Source organism: Schistocerca gregaria, chromosome 4, assembly GCF_023897955.1.
Source record: "Schistocerca gregaria isolate iqSchGreg1 chromosome 4, iqSchGreg1.2, whole genome shotgun sequence".
Classification (NCBI taxonomy): domain Eukaryota; kingdom Metazoa; phylum Arthropoda; class Insecta; order Orthoptera; family Acrididae; genus Schistocerca; species Schistocerca gregaria.
The window spans coordinates 285,510,926-285,528,566 of record NC_064923.1 but is presented as its reverse complement, the minus strand read 5'-3'; the positions used below and the strand labels follow the sequence as shown (position 1 = coordinate 285,528,566).

At 38.9% G+C, this 17,641-nt stretch overlaps 1 long non-coding RNA gene across 1 annotated transcript in view; it reads left to right on the top strand.

Moving 5' to 3' along the window:
• LOC126267941 (uncharacterized) overlaps window positions 1–17,641 on the top strand; it is an 83,824-nt gene that overhangs the window by 33,313 nt on the left and 32,870 nt on the right. The window contains exon 2 of the long non-coding RNA XR_007549050.1: window positions 11,610–11,655. This is a non-coding gene — a long non-coding RNA (uncharacterized LOC126267941). The remainder of the gene's footprint in view (window positions 1–11,609; window positions 11,656–17,641) is intronic.

Sequence of the window (17,641 nt, the reverse complement as noted above, 5' to 3'; positions counted from 1 at the left end):
TTCATTCTGAACTAGTACTTACCGGTTGTAACATTGAGACTAAAACATTTTATACAGTAATTCATTTTCATAAATTTTAGCTTGTAATTTAACTTACTGCGTACAAAATTATGTGAAAGTTTTCAGAAATGCAGCTGAGATAATACTGACCCGTCCAAAATTCGAAAAATAATACTGGTATCGACAGCTACTGTTGAGGAAAATTAATGCTAGAGGAGGATGTCCCTTTACACGTGGTACGCATGAAATCCCCAGATAGAGGTGAAGTTGGGCCTCTCCTGCAGGTCATCACCACTGACAACTATGAGAATCAGAAGTTGTTAAATTTCGCTGTCTTGGCAATGAGGGTCGTCACAATCGAGAACTTGAAGTTCCGATACGGGTTACTGCAATTCTTCAGGTATAAGGGCATTGGACATGTGGCGTGTCACTGCTCATTGCTTGGTGTCCATGTGAAGTGTGCTGGAGGCCATTCAAAGCAACAATGCAAGCTGAAGCTTGAAGAAGTTCTGACATGTGCAAACTGTGGTGGGGAAAACATGGGGAGTTATCATGGCTATGAGACATTCAAACCCGCATTATCTTTCCAATGTGGAATACCTGCCATACAGGGCACCACTGTATGTGCCCTAGATAGAAGTAAGGTACCAGCAGGAGTGTATCATCTGTATCCAAATGCATCTCAGGGTGCAGGCAAGTCAGGTGACATTACTGGTGATGATTTCCTCCAGATGATGGCAACTGATGCAGCAGTCATGGCCACTCCCAACTAGAGGAGATCTATGCATGCACCAAGGAGTGTATCCTTCAGCTGCTGCCAGGCAGCCCTCATGAAATGCAAGTGCAGGGCAGCCCACTTGCCTCTGTGGTGGTGGAACTTGAGGCAATCTCTGCTGTCACAGGAGAGAAGAAGACGAGCCAGGATGCCAACTTTCTGCAAGGTAGTGACAGTGGCCATGCTGTAGCCACCACCCACCACAACTCAACACCCAGATACACAGAAACCACAAGAAGTGGTGGAATAAGCAGCCTGGTTGTCAAGCTCACAGGAATGCTCGAACATGTCACACGCATGGCACTGTAGTGATTCCTTGTAGCTGCAGACACAGGTGCTCAGCAGTAGGGTAGGCAGCCCCTCCCTGCTATGGTGGACACTCACAGGTGTGAGCAGTGCAACGGGTTGGCCCACTGACCATCATCAGCTAGTGCCAGAGGAAGAAATCCATCTTGAATAGGGTGTAACCAAATGCCAGTCAAAAAGAGAAGCCACACCAACATCCATTAACCATGGGAGGGACAGGTCCTCTGCTTTCTAGAACTCCACTATCCCTGGAGGCTGAAGATCCTCCATGAAGAACGACCCACAGCCAGGTGTGCTACATGTACCCGGAAGTGCACACTATAAATAGATACAGTAGAATGACACTTTTAGATGGAGCATCAGGCAGTGCACTGCTCCTTCCACTGCTCACTGCCTTACTACCCATCTTTTTAGATGCACAGGATTTGCACATTACTTATAGTGATAATCTAGCTGACTCAGTCCTGTCTTCACAATAGCAATAATTTTGAGATCGAGCACAGTGTATCTTTATACTATTATTGTCTGTCTTTTTCAGGACATTTCTGTTGAATTTCTATGATTGTTTCAATTTTTACTTCATAGATATACTCACCGTTTCCCATTCTCTCCCACCGAAAGCTGCAGGGGTAGGTTTCAACTTCCATCACTAACCAATGTAGATAAGGTTTTGCCAACCAGTATTTTGCTATTTTTATATTGTGGCACAGGGCTATTAAGTGTGCATTGAAAATTTTCTTCTAGCCAAAATTTCTTAATTTTATAATGTGACACATTTAGCTTTTTAATGTGAGCTGTAATAATTTTAATCAATTTTGAGACAGTCTGCGCTAGTCAGAGCCCTCAACAGTGGGCAAGTGTCAGTTCTGCTTGTCAATAATTCGAACGGTGGCAAAAATCAGGAACAGTGGTTGTCTTATTCTTTCCACTTTGTGAAACACAATTAAGAGCACTCTGATCACTTCATCAGTTTCAGTGTTTAAGGGAGAAACTAAAGGTAACTGGAATAAAAGTGTTGCTCTTCTTGTGCCTGTAGTACCAGTTTGCTGTAGGATTCCTCTTGGGTCAGCAAAAACTGCTACGCAATGATGATGAGTATGTTTTCTGTGGCAGTTCTTTGTGAATGTCTGCAGTGCACATATGACATGATAAAACTGCTAAGTCTCAAGAAGAACCACACGTGGCAGTGAAGTTTTGTTTTTTTAGTCAGCAAGATCGCAGCAGAAACTATCGTGATGATGCAGGCAGCTTATAAAGAATTCCATCCAAAGTGTATGAAATGTCTCCTCAATTAAAAAAGGGGACATGGCCACTGAAAATCAGCTCCATTTCATCATCCTTCAGCTTTTCAAACTGAGGAACACATTAGCAAAGTCTGAGATCTCATCAGTGAAGATCAGTACAGGACAATCCATGAACTCAAAGACTTATTTAGGTTGTCTGGAGCAAAATTCGGTGCATTTTAAACACAGACTTGGGAATGGAAAGAGTGGTAATGAAGTGAAGTGAGTCCACACACTTGTCACTAGGGATCAAAGGGATCTTGATTTTGGAATGCAAAGAATGGCAACATATTTTGGGCTCATTGCCTTATCAGGGCTTAAGGGGATCAGCATATTCAAGCCTGTAATGAATAGATGATCCTAAATTTTACAACAAAATCATAAGAGGTATTTATGAAAAGACTGTGCAGAAGTCTGGTATGAAAACATCTGACTGTAAAATTCAAGCAAGTGGTTTCTGCACCTTGACAACACTCCTGCATATATGGCTCTCAGTCCTCCTCTTTTTCTTGTTTACAGGACTTTATCCCTTATCTTCATGGGGTCAGTATGTTAATAATAGGATTTGGCATTAGTAGTGGCAGAAGCTGCACTTTGGAGCATTCTTGTTGCCATCTTATTATTACGTGGCATGGTACTGCAGCCTTCACCTACTGTTGTGGATTTCTTAGCCTGTCTTGTGTGCTTATCTGCAATTGCTATTAAATTTTTGTCATGAGAGGCAACTGAGGATGCAAAATGCCCATTTAAAAGTGTGCCTTGAGAGGGTTTCAGGAGTTGCTAACTATTCCAACCACATAATGTAAGGAATAAAGGAGAGGATGACACAAACTTGCAAGCACTTCTCAAGGCTTCACCTCTTCAGGAAAGATTGAAAGAAGGAGAAAAAAAATTGTGGGTTGTATTGGTGAACAGTTTTTTGGGGGACTCATGTTAATATACATGTGGCACATATTCTTTATTTTACTTTACAGTAAGTAATGTGATCCTAAGTACAGTTTTACTACATTTTTGTTTTAAGAAATTTCCTTATGACAGCATGTGGTCAGACGTGTTTTGCTTGGGTTTATTCTTTGTTCATGCAAGTATTCTTTTTCTACACTGTACTGTGAAACCATTGACTCTGAATGTCAATATTCATTGGATTATTGGTTGTACTGACATGTCCTGTTAATAGGATTATATGCAGACTTGTAAATGTGGCTTACAAGTTGTGTGAGATCTCTGTGTGAAGGCTTCCAGTGTCAAACTGCATGTATATTTAAAGTAATGTTGAGACAAGAACAGTAGGCAGACACTCCTCAATCTCAGGGTACAGCTGAAAAAACAATGCTTTTCAAGAGACCTTAACACAATACTTCAATGTGGCATTTCCAAAAGCCAAGAGGAAAAGAAAGATTCTCCAGAACAAGCAGTGGATCTTGAAGGAAACAGTAGATTTGAAGCCTACTGGCACCTTATGAATAATAAAACAATGAGAAACTACTGAAGCCTACAAACTGCACCAGAAGAAGAACAGATAGTTGATAGTACAAGAAAAAGCCAAATCAATTATGAGAGCATTTGAAAATCAACAAATAAAATGAAAACAGCGTAGGATATAATTAACTCTGGGAGGGACAACAAAAAGTACCCACAGAAAACAAATGAAGTAGAAAATAACTAAATCATTGCAGATAGAACAAAATTGCCAACATCCTGAATAATAACTACATAGATACAGTACAAAACCTAAAGCATGAATATAATAAACAAGAAGTCACCAGACCCAGTGACAGATAAGCAAAGCCATTCACCGTTCCTGAAACCAGTATCTAAAGTGGAAATAATCACAAAGTTTATAAAAAGGCATAAGACAAGAAATGGAAATGATGAAGTGGCAAACTACCTAATGAAATGGGTGGTGGTAGAAATAATTAGTACCAATACTGCTCATTCCAAGGAGGAGTATTTCCTGATCAACTTAAATTAATTAAAATAGTGACTGTAAACAAAAAGGGAAATGATGATGATCCTCACAATTACAGAAAGAGAATCATTAGTATCAGCCTTCTCAAAAATATCAGAAGTGCTCATGCTCTACAGACTAACTGCTTACCTGGAAAAGCATAATACAGCAACTCCAGCACAGCAATACTAGAAATGGAAATAAATAGAAACAGCAATTGAATCACCAACAGAATTTATTGTACAGGCCTTGGATAACAGAATGGTAGTGTCTAGAGTTGTTCTTGACTTATCCAAGGTATTCGAAACAATTAATTGTGCAGTCCCAGTAAAGAAACTAGAGGGTACTGTATTTGTTGACAAGCAGCAGACTGGATGACACACCATATCAGTAACAGGAGGCAGTATATAACCAATAACAACTTATACAGATCAGGAGTTAGAAGCATTAAGTATGGAGTACCTCAAGGCTCTGTAATGGGACCTATCCTCTTCAAATTATTTGTAAGTAATGTAGAAACATATGAAAATGAAAATGACATACTTTGTGTGCATGATACGACTGTGGTAAGTCTTTCCAACAATTTTGAAGTATGAGAAAAACATAGCAGTCAATATCACAGTATAATGGCTCATGGAAAATGAGTTAATTATTAATCTAAAAAAATTATGTTCATGGTTTTCAACAATAAACAGTAAAAAGAACACATGGATGTTTATCAGGTGAAAAAGATATGGAAGAAGTAACTAGTTTTAAGTTTTTAGGTATAGCAACAATAGACAGTGAGCTAAATTGAAAGCAGCAGATAAATACTGTTTCCAGTAAGCTAAGTACAGTGATATTTGTAGTGAAATACCTGGCACATTAAGACCTCTTGTTCATATCTATCTTGAAGTTTTAGAACCATACATGTAATATACAATCACAGTGTGGGGGAACTCGCCCATTACAGGAATAAAAGCAATTTGAATTATATTGACAAAGAAGAAAAATAATCTTGTGGATTGTGTTTCAAAGATCTTTGACATTCCATAACTGTACATATTCAGTACCATTGTGACTACAATATGACATCCCATAAAACTGGAGACCAGTGAGACTATTCATCCTCACAACACAAGGAACAGAGAACAATTGTGGTGCATTTCATTATGATTTTCAAAAGACATAAATACTCTAGCATCAAGTTACTAAAATCAAAGCCACGAGACTTACAAAACCTCAGAATTGAGAAGCTGTTCCCTGCAACCCCTAAGAAAGTTTCTAATAGAAGAAAAATTCTGTAGTGTTGTCAAGTACATGAGCATACAGTGAGGAAAAGTTCATCCTGGAAGTGATAAACTTTATGTTCATGTAAATAAAACAGAAAGAAACTTCCACATGGGAAAAATATATTAAAAACAAAGATTCCAAGACTTACCAAGCGGGAAAGCGCCGGCAGACAGGCACATGAACAAAACACACAAACACACACACAGAATTACGAGCTTTCGCAACTGGCAGTTGCTTCGTCAGGAAAGAGGGAAGGAGAGGGAAAAATGAAAGGATGTGGGTTTTAAGGGAGAGGGTAAGGAGTCATTCCAATCCCGGGAGCGGAAAGACTTCCCTTAGGGGAAAAAAGGACAGGTGTACACTCGCACACACACACACATATCCATCCGCACATACACATACATGTATGTGCGGATGGATATGTGTGTGTGTGTGCGAGTGTACACCTGTCCTTTTTTTCCCCTAAGGGAAGTCTTTCCGCTCCCGGGATTGGAATGACTCCTTACCCTCTCCCTTAAAACCCACATCCTTTCATTTTTCCCTCTCCTTCCCTCTTTCCTGACGAAGCAACTGCCAGTTGCGAAAGCTCGTAATTCTGTGTGTGTGTTTGTGTGTTTTGTTCATGTGCCTGTCTGCCGGCGCTTTCCCGCTTGGTAAGTCTTGGAATCTTTGTTTTTAAACTTTATGTTCAACATTAAGAGAAACTAGAATTAAAAATTAGTGTTAGAAAGTATGCTAGAATAAAAACTACTCTTTTATGATGGAAGAGAAGTATTTTTTAAATGTGAACTGTGACTAGTTTCATACAGAATCCATCACTGTCTACATTGATTCCACATGTAAGGCACAGCCATTTGAAGCATTGGGAATGGGAATGAAGGAGGTGCTAGGAAAGTAACAAGTTGGATTTTTGTGTTTTGTTGTTGCATTTGTCTATAAATTCATTTTTGCATTTTAATGCTCGACATATACCTGCGATCATTAAACTAAAAACATTTTGAACCTCATGTAAACAGATGGTGTGTTGGTAACTGGTGTTGTTGATACCAAATATGATTTCCTCATTTTGTATCTTTTAAGGCCCCACATACACTAGCAAAACATCACTAATATATGTCACCAAGTCAAACATCATCTTGTAATTCTCATGCTGCCTTATGAATTCCAGGCAATGTATCACCAGTGTCCAGCAATGGGGCTGACTGATTTTGAGTTGTTTATCTAGTTATTAAGCAAGTTTTTGTGGTATTGCTTCTTTCCCTGTGAGCACACTGAAAATGGAAATATGAAAGCATTTATGCTGGTACTCTTAGATGTCTCAGTGGTCAGCATTTTGAAGCTTTTGCTGCAGGAACAGACATTCATGGGAAGTTAATAGTACTGGCGATGGTCGCCATCTACTGGGCTCCACTGCTGATTATGAGCTAACTTAGCACTTTATCTTCTAAACAGAATGATCTATGCTCAAATCCCTTACCACTTCTATCTCATACAGTTTAAAAAAGAGCTGTGGGAACCAGCAGCACTGCTGACGTACTGTGATTGCAAGACCACTGTGTAAATACTTTGTACTACAAGGTGAAAAAGCATGTGAGAGTTACAAGATGTATTTACGAAATACAGACTGTATAGATGTGTACAATACATCTGACATTAATGAAAAAATAATGTAATCATTAACATTGTGATATGATACTTTGAAAACTGTCATCATCATTATTTAAGACTGATTATGCCTTTCAGCGTTCAGTCTGGAGCATAGTCCCCCTTATAAAATTCCTCCATAATCCCCTATTCAGTGCTAACATTGATGCCTCTTCTGATGTTAAGCCTATTACTTCAAAATCATTCTTAACCAAATGCAGGTATCTTCTCCTTGGTCTATCCCGACTCCTCCCACCCTCTACTGCTGAACCCATGAGTCTCTTGGGTAACCTTGCTTCTCCCATGCGTTTAACATGACCCCCCCATCTAAGCCTGTTCGCCCTGACTGCTACATCTGTAGAGTTCATTCCCAGTTTTTCTTTGATTTCCTCATTGTGGACACCCTCCTGCCATTGTTCCCATCTACTAGTACCTGCAATTGTCCTTGCTACTTTCATATCCGTAACCTCAACTTTATGGATAAGGTAACCTGAATCCACCCAGCTTCCGCTCCCATACAACAAAGTTGGTCGAAAGATTGAACGGTGCACAGATAACTTAGTCTTGGTACTGACTTCCTTCTTGCAGAAGAGAGTAGATTGTAGATGAGCACTCACTGCATTAGCTTTGCTACACCTCGCTTCCAGTTCTTCCACTATGTTGCCATCCTGTGAGAAAATGCATCCTAAGTACTTGAAACCATCCACCTGTTCTAACTTTGTTTCTCCTATTTGGCACTCAATCAATTTATATCTCTTTCCCACTGCCATTAATTTTGTTTTGGAGATGTTAATCTTCATACCATAGTCCTTATATTTCTGATCTAGCTCATGGTTCATGGTGTGGGTTCCAGTTGTCATATCCTAGTTCATGAACCACGGGCAACATATGAGTGGCCAAGTAATTGGTCCTGACAGTCAGGATACCAGTTACTTTGGAATAAGGCTGGGTATCTCGGACATATTCTGAGTCGTGGTCACCTTTGTGCTCAGACAGCAAAGACTACCAAATCCACCTGTTAGCTCAACTGTTAGGGGTAAAACCCAATGAGACCCGGGGCAAGTAAGGCTAGCAACCTGCTTCTTTGGTACTTTAAATATGATGCTGGCAACAATCAGAGCAAAATGCCTTTGAAAACTGTTGTCCAAATAAATTAATCTGTGTAAATAGAATAATGTTCCTAAACTGTGGGCTCCAAGTAGAATCACAATATTATGCAAAGTATGCATCAAGAGACATAAGCTGATTTTAGCATAGTATACAAAGAAGACTAGAAAAATGGATAAGAAAACTGAGGAACTCTTTAAAAGTAAAAAGTTTTTTTTTAGGTAAGTTGCAGGAAATTTAGCTCTGATCACTTCCGTAATGAATGGCCTACAGTTATGATAAAAGCAGTCTAAAACAAATTAAATAATTTTTTTCAACTCCTTCCTCCTTCCTTCCCCAGTTATTAGACAACATATATAGATCGACTGTCACTGCTGCGTACCATAGCAGTTTATGACAACGTGGCATGTACAAAACTGCTGACTAAAATTAACTGGTATATCAGTTGTGTTTGGTGAGATTGAAGAATGGCACTGATTATACAAGAAATTTGCTACCAAGAATGTCAGTGACATATCTTTCCTGTGTGAAAGTCAAACTGAGCAGCTTGCTACCATAGGGGGTGGTGATATAGGTTCACATTGATTGTGGTCTCTGTACCCAGCATAACACTGGGGGTGCGGAGTTCAAATCCAAATTTAGGTTTCATGTGGTTTCCCTAAAACAGAATGGTTCCTTTTCAAAGGACATGGCAGGTTCACTTGCTTCTCTTAGTTTGCACTCCATTTCTCATGATCAACAAACCATAAAACTCTAATATTATTCTTACATAACATTGTAATTTAATTTTTCAACACTCAAGGTCAGGGAGATTAAGAAGGAATGATAAATATTTCAGGAAGTGGTTGTAGAGCAATCTGTAGTTAAGAAGTTGTACAAACAGGTGCCAAAATTTTAATGTGTGCAGAAGTATAACTGTGAAAAAAGCCTACCTGATTATGAGCATACAAAAACAAATCACGCACTGTTTTTGTGGTCTTAATTATTACTTTCTCTCAAATAAATATCTTCATAAGGGATTACTCTAGCCAATTTGTGTTTCCAAGTAATTATTGGATGCACAGTTTCATACAGACCACACTCTTCCAATAAAAATGGCAGTTTGTTTTGTAAGACGTCTAAGTGTGCCATTTTTCTCTTCAGCTTGTATAAAGTTTTGACACATATCCAACTTCAAGTTATGAGTGTTGTTGATGTCACTATTCTTTGGAGCTTGTTTATTAATGAACAATATGAATGGATTTAGGTGTAGGCTTCCAGAGCTGTTGTCACTGTCAATAAAGTTCTTCAATTGTCAATATATAAAATTGTCCAGTGTTTCAACCACTTGCAACAGTGGACAAAATGTCAGACAATTTTATATATTGACAACGTGGTCAACAGCTCAGATGAATTTTATTGACAGTATGAATGAACTTGATTGACAGTTAGCAATTACATAAAGGACAAATTCCCAACCATTTACTTTACGTAACTTTCTTCATGCAAATGTGGTGCACCCACTGATGATATAAAGTTACAAGCCATGGGATTTGAAGTTCGCTTCAGTAATAAGGGACACCAGTGCCTATTGTAATTTCTCATGTGCTCATTGAAACTGTCGTTCCACTATTCTTATTCTGTAATAAAACCTGGCATAGTTCAAATAAAGTAGTCACTTTTTTGTATATATATAATAGTTAAATTCCTACAGGTGGCTTCAGTTGTCTCATATGAGTATGATTCCAATAGTGCCGATTGTTGGATGCAGAAGTTCCACTGTTCACCGTGTCTGTCTCAATTTGGGTGTTTCTAATACCATTTTTCTTTCTGGATGTGCTTGCTTGCTGCTACTTGATATAAAAAGTAATACGAAAAACTCATAAGTTCATCATTCACTTTCGATTTATTTCAAAGGGAAGTACAACTTTGTTCCACGACTGCATCTCAACTGACCACAGCCGACTCTACAAGTGACAAAAAGTGACTCTAGCTTCAAAGATATTCCACTCGACACCCAAACTTCCGCTTGTAATAAGTCTCTTTGATATTGTTCGTCATGTCCACCAATATCAATCAATATATTGCAATTTTTTAAAACATAATAGTAAATTAACATAAAAAATAAGTAGATTATAATTTATAAAAATTCCGACAAAAATATAAGAGAAAAACATTCACCACTTCGCCCACTAAATTCGGTATCGATAACTTTAATTGAAAATAGTACATCTCCCAGATCCATTACATCATCAGAAGACTATGTTCTGCTGAATGATGAATTGGCTTCTAGTTCAACATTTGCTTCAGACAAACTTTTGTAAGAAGTGAGCGTCTAATAAAATACACGGAAAATATGAGTAAGGACATTATATTTCAGATCTTTCTGATTTGTAACTGTCTGTGGCATTCTGCAGAAATAAGAATACCATTTTTGTTACATTTCTGTAAACAAATATGATGACAACATATTTAGCTTATGTGAAAATTTGTTGTACTGATAGTCACATTGAAACTGTAGTTTCAATAGTTTCAGACACTTAATGTCTGTTTATAGGCAAGTCCATTGAGAGACAGAACTGTCCATTCGTAAATAGTTCCCTGGTTCTGTATATCGTTTTAATGTGTTTCAGATTTTCCACTCATTCATCACAGTTAGTGAGCTGTGGCAGGCCAAATGAAAATTTTTTAGCAAGAAGATAATAAAATATGATATTCCAGGAATATGTTGTACACTTTTATGCAGCTATCTTCTTGGGTATTGCAACTTTTCCAGTATTACCTTAGTAACCTAAGCAAAGATATGAATGCATGGTACAAATTTGACAAATTTGCAGATGATCAGCAGATTTTTAACAGCTTTGGTATATGTTAGCATATATTAATTAAAAATAAAGCAAGAATAAAAAATTGTATAAAGCAATTGACAGGAATATAAACAATTATGATATTATTGCTTTTAATGTCAGGGACGTACATTCTCTGAAAGCTTAATGACTATTTCAATCTTGTTAACATTCCTGTTGGCCACTCAACAACTCAGCAATATGGTGAATAGATAACTTTACTACTGATATTATTTAGATTCACCCAAAATGTTCCAGCACTGTACTGGTATTGGAACATCACAACACTTTCACTAGATCTGCTGAGATCAAATAGTGAAACTCTGATGGTAAATGTGATTGGTGTATAGTGCTGAAACTGTATTGTACTTCAAACTATAAGATTATCACCAAACAAGTTACCATTCAACACTGGTCTTACTGAAAATAATGTTGTGTATTTGTTGCAGTTGTTGTTCACCATGTTGTGGGCCATGCTGCCCCTGCCCATTTGTGGTAAGTTGTACCACTACCTGACTATTTTGTTTAATTACAATGAATAAATCTGTGAAAAATGTTAGACTGCATTGGATATAGGTGTTTATTCCGCCATGTTAAGATACTACATTAACACACAGGAACAAGTAGTTATTTAGTGGAAAGGTTGTAATTTTTTCAAAATGACACTGTGAAACATAGGACAATTTTGAACACTCGATGATAACATCCACAATCAAAGACCTACTCTAAGGATTTTGTTCATAATGGAATTCAATCCATTTATTGAGGTCAGTGTTTTCTTGTCTTGAGAGAACCACACATGGTACAAAAATATCTAGGCAGACAATACACCACATATACACTAATGTTCATAAATTAAGGATAATTGCAGAATGTGGTACTACACAATGTGGCACTACACAAATTGGTGCTAATAGCATGGGCACATAGGGAAGACACATGACACAGATCTGTAAGTCCACAGAATTGGTGATAAGTTGAGAAAACTGTCCTGAAACATCTGCTACAAAACTCCACTGTTTCCTGCGCATGTACCCCGACATCAATATGGGATATGATCACCATGCACACATACACAGGCCCTACAATGGGTTGGCATACTCTGTATCAGGTGGTTGAACATCTGCTGGGGTATAGCCTCCCAATCTTGCACCAGTGCCTGTCGGAGCTCCTGAAGTGTCGTGGGGGTTTGAAGACATCCAGCGATACATTGACGGAGAGCATCCCAGACATGCTCGATGGGGTTTAGGTCTGGAGAACAGGCAGGCCACTCCATTCGCCTGGTATCTTCTGTTTCAAGGTACTCCTCCACGATGGCAGCTTGGTGGGGCTGTGCGTTATCATCCATCATAAGGGACCCACTGTACCCCTGAAAAGGCAGACACACTGGTGCAAAATGACATCCCGATACACCTGATCTGTTACAGTTCCTCTGTCAAAGACATATATGGGTGTACATGCACCAATCTTAATCCCACCCCACACCATGAAACCACGACCTCCATACAGGTCCCTTTGAAGGACATTAAGGGGTTGGTATCTGGTTCCTGATTCATACCAGATGAAAACCTGTTGAGAATCAGTGTTCAGACTATACCTGGGCTTATCTGTGAACATAATCTGCGACCACTGCTCCAATGACCATGTACTGTGTTCTTGACACCAGGCTTTACGGGCCCTCCAGTGGCCAAGGGTCAGTGGAATGCACCTTGCAGGTCTCCGCATGAATAAACCATGTCTGTTCAGTTGTATGTAGACTGTGTGCCTGGAGCCAACTGTTGCAGTGGCTGTGGTAAGGTTCCAAGCAAGGCTACCTGCAGTACTCCATGGCCGTCTGAAGGCACTGATGGTGAGATATCGGTCTTCTTGTAGTGTTGTGCACTGTGGACGTCCTGTACTGTAGTGCCTGAACATGTTTCCTGTCTGCTGGAATCGTTGCCCTAATCTTGAGATGACACTTTGTGGCACACTGAGGGCCCGTGCTATGACCTTCTGTGTTTGACCGGCCTCCAGTCGCCCTAGTATTCTACCCTTCATAACGTCATCAATATATATTCTTTGAGGCATTTTCCACACACAGTCACCATTAGCATGTCTGAAAACATCTGCACATTTACTCGCTGCACCGTACTCTGATATACACCATCACACCTCTGCATATGTGGACGACTGCCAGCGCCACCGTGCGGCAACCGCAGGTCAAATGCACGACGCGGTCATATCCCGAGGTGATTTAAACTCGCAAACCGCCCACCAGAGCGTTGTTTCATCATGTATCAGCATTATCCTTAATTTATGATCATGAGCATATAAAGTATACAAAACATGTGCATAGTATTTGGGAAGTTAATTAATGAAAGCGATAGAATAAATAGACATTTATACTTCAGATGAAAGGAGACCATTCACCAAAAAGCAGAAGAATTGAGTTGTTGATAGGCAAAACCACAAAAAAAGAACTATTGCTAGCTTTCAGAGTAACGCACATTCATCAACACTTGTGTGTGAGTGAGTGAGTGAGTGTGTGTGTGTGTGTGTGTGTGTGTGTGTGTGTGTGTGTGTGTGTGTGTGTGTGTGTGTCTTACTCTAGCTAAAAAAAAGAGAAAGCTAAACGTTTTTTTAATTTTGTTTGTGCCTATCAATCATTTCATCCCCATCGACGCGCAGGTCGTCGAAGTGGCGTCAAATCGAAAGACCTGCACCAGACGAACGGTCTACCCGACGGGAGGCCTTAGCCACACGGCATTTCATTTCATTTCAGTGACTGAATGCTTCTGTTTCTCAGTCATTAGTCTCCTTTAGCCCAAAAGTATTTACATTCTACTAGAACTTTCCTACAACAAGGATAAAATTTGATTTTCTCATAAGATATAGTTTTAAGCTATTGACTTAATGTACAGGTGGCTTGCCAAAACAGAAATTGGCTAACAGTTTTTCATAAACAGTCATTAATATAATATACTGTACTGGATACATAATTAATACAAAACTGATCTTTTTTTAAAATAACAAACATTAATCCTAAGTAATTGTTTTGCCCTGCTCAAATTTTCAGATCTCCGACATGAAATCTTCAATTGAATAGTAATATTCCTACAACAGTATGTCATATAAGATTTTTAATAATTAATTTTGAGCAATTCTTTTCCTTTTACTTTGTTATAAATTTTCTCACCCATATACTGAGGAGTTTGAACATAAAGTCCTAAATTATGTATGGCAGAATATAATTATTTTGATTCCTGGTGTAGTAATCATGTTGAAATTGATTCGCCACAAATACATCAGGGTTACTATGTACAAAGATAATCAGTCCATCCTTACTCCACTGCTGCTCCCAATGCATTGCTTTGTGGTTCATATCCCTGTAACTAACCTAGATTCAAGACCTGTCCCATACATCCTCCCACCACAACCTACTCCAGTCCAGTCCCAGGCATCACTTACCCCATAAAGAAAGAGCTACCTCTGAAAGTAGTCATGTGATTTACTAAATAAGGTGCAACCACTGTGCTGTCTTCAACATGGGCATGACAATCAACAAGCTGTCTATTTACATGAATGGCCACCAACAAACTGTGATAGAGAAACAACTGGAAACCAGTTGCTGAACATGTTTCCCAACACAATGTGTTTCATCTTAATGATTGCTTCACAGCTTGCACAATCTAGATCCTTCCTATGGACACCAGATTTTCTGAATCTCACAGGCGGGAACTCTCCCTGCAGTATATCCTACTCTCCCATAAACCCCACCCCCTGGCCTCAACCTTCTCTACTCCCTACCCTTTACTCACCTATTCCCCTCCCTGCTCTGACTCCCAACACTGCAGAGTTTACAGCAGTGCGACAGAACGTCAATCCTAAGGACTTGGGTTCGATTCCTGTCTGTGTCGGAGATTTTCTCTGCTCTGGGATTGGGTGTTGTGTTGTCCTAATCATCATCATTTCATCCCCATCAACACGCAAATCACTGAAGTGGCATAATATCGAAGGACTTTCACCTGGTGAACGGTCTACCCGATGGGAGGCCCTAGTCACTAGTCCTATTTTCTCATCCTGTACTACTTCAATCCCTTTAGTATTCACCAACCTACACCCCTCGGTCTAATCTCCTTCTCACCATGATCCTGCATGCTCCCACATGCACCACAGCACCCTCCCCCACTACCACCAATCTATCCATCCCCCTACCTGCCCCAGCCTCCTCCTTACACCCTCCATTACAGATTGCTTCTCCCATCAGGTGCAGTTGCTCACAGCCAAGCCTCACTGGCCAGAGACAGTGGTCATGTAGGTTGAGTTGTGCTTGCATGAATGTGTGTGTTTTCTACTTTAGAAGAAGGTCTTTTAAGCCAAAAGCTGAAATGTATAACAATATTTTTGTTGTGCCAGTTTATGAATTGACATGTTCTCTATGTGTTGAGTAGCAATCTATTGTTCTCACAACATTGTCATTATTCCATCTAGGAATCTCTGTTGTTTGATTTTGTCTGTACTTTATTACTGATTAGATGTAGCAGTGATTTAGGTGAGGCCAGGTTAGTTGACCTAAGGGCCTGCTTGGCATATAGCTTCTATTTCTTGCTACTGTGAGGCTCGAATGTTATTGTGATAGTGGAGAATGTATGTGACTGAATACATTCCTTAAGAGCAGGCAAATTTTCTCTCCTGCCCATTTTTGCTTCCAGGGCAAGAAAGCTACAGGTCATATTATACAGGAATTCCTAGATGTTACTCTTCTTGACCCTACCAACCACAGGTATTTTTCTGGTTCTCACAAAGGCCTTTGACATGGTCAATCACACCATCTTGCTGCAAATATTTATTTCTTAGAGATAAGAGCACCATTCCAAACTGTGGTAAATTGAAGCACAGTTCAACTGAAATCATGTCTTAGATCAAACTGACTGTTCCTTAACGCAAATAAAATAGTTGGTCTAATCTTTCATACGATTCAAAATAAAACTCCACTGGTCCCCACTATATCACAGAATGTTAACCATGATGAATTTGTTAATGAAACCAAATTCCTAGGAGTTTCCTTCACTGTCACACTCGTAGGAAATGCCACATTGTCTTAACAAATTCCAAACTGAGTAAAGTAGTTTTATTATTAAATGAATAAGAAACATGATAACTATTAATATCATGACATAAGGAAAAGAATCTCACTAATGTTTTTGATTTACTGTTACTATTACTTAATAAATATCTGAGATAAGTTTTGCCAGTAGGGATGGATGCTTGATGCACAGCTTTATTTACTTGATTTAGAATTGTGGGCCATACATGTGTGCTTTCATGCTCAGCAGTTAAACTTCCTGCAACAATAGTCATAACCTGTGATTCTGCTACCTTATTATCCAATTATTGTCACGTTATGTGAACATTAAGTAAAAACAATTTGCAATAAAATGGAATAACAGTAGCAGCAGCAACAAGTAATTTGTTTAAACAGAAAATAAAATTAATAATAATTGTCAAGTGCAGTCAAGCTTGCATAAATGTGTAATTTGAGCTGTGACAGATTCCCCAGATCCTGTCTGTTTGCCAGCTCATAAATATATAAAGTTCACTATCGTGACTAGCATATTAAAACATGCAAATTCCTAACAGATTCTCATACTCTACTCAGTTTTAGTTCCAAAAATGCAACCAAAACAAGGTAAAAATCAATGAAACCCATAATCAAATGATCACAAAATTTTGAAATTCAAGCAGGATCTCAGAGTCCCACTTGGCTCCAAAATTTTATAAGTATGAATTAATTTTAAAATATTCGTGTGGATGTTTGCCACCAAAAATCTTATCATTTTTACTAGTCTGAAACTGTACTATCAGCTCCCCAGATCACCAAGTGCAGAAAGATCTAGAGCGACTGCTTATAAGACCTCACTTCCCCTACCAAAAAATGAAAAATGTACTGAAAATACAGAAAATGGACCAACATTCAAAAAATAAATAAGTCACAAATTTGACAAATGATTTAAATAAAAGCTCTTTCTCTTCTGGTCCTCTCAGACCAAACACATTATTCTGTACATAAAAGTTAAAGCATAATCAAACGAAGGAATAATGACAATATTATGAAAAGGATAGTTGCTGCTCGCAATATAGGAGAGATTCTGAGTAACAGATGGGCACAACAAAAAGATTGTCTAGCAAAGCTTTCAACCAAACAGGCCTTCTTCAGAAGTAGGCATCATACACAAACACACTGAAGCAAACACAACTCACACACACATGACCACAGTCCCTGTGGCCTTGCCAGCCAGAGACTGTGGTCATGAGTGTCTCAGTTGCACTTGCATGAGTATGTGTGTGTCTGTTGCATAATTTTGATGAAGGCCTGTTTGGTTGAAAGCATGTTGTGCTGATCTGTGACTCAGCACCTCCACTATATGCTGAGAAGCAATTATCCTTTTCATAATATTGTCTAAGCATAATTAATTAAAACATGAATTTTGTGCATGCACAC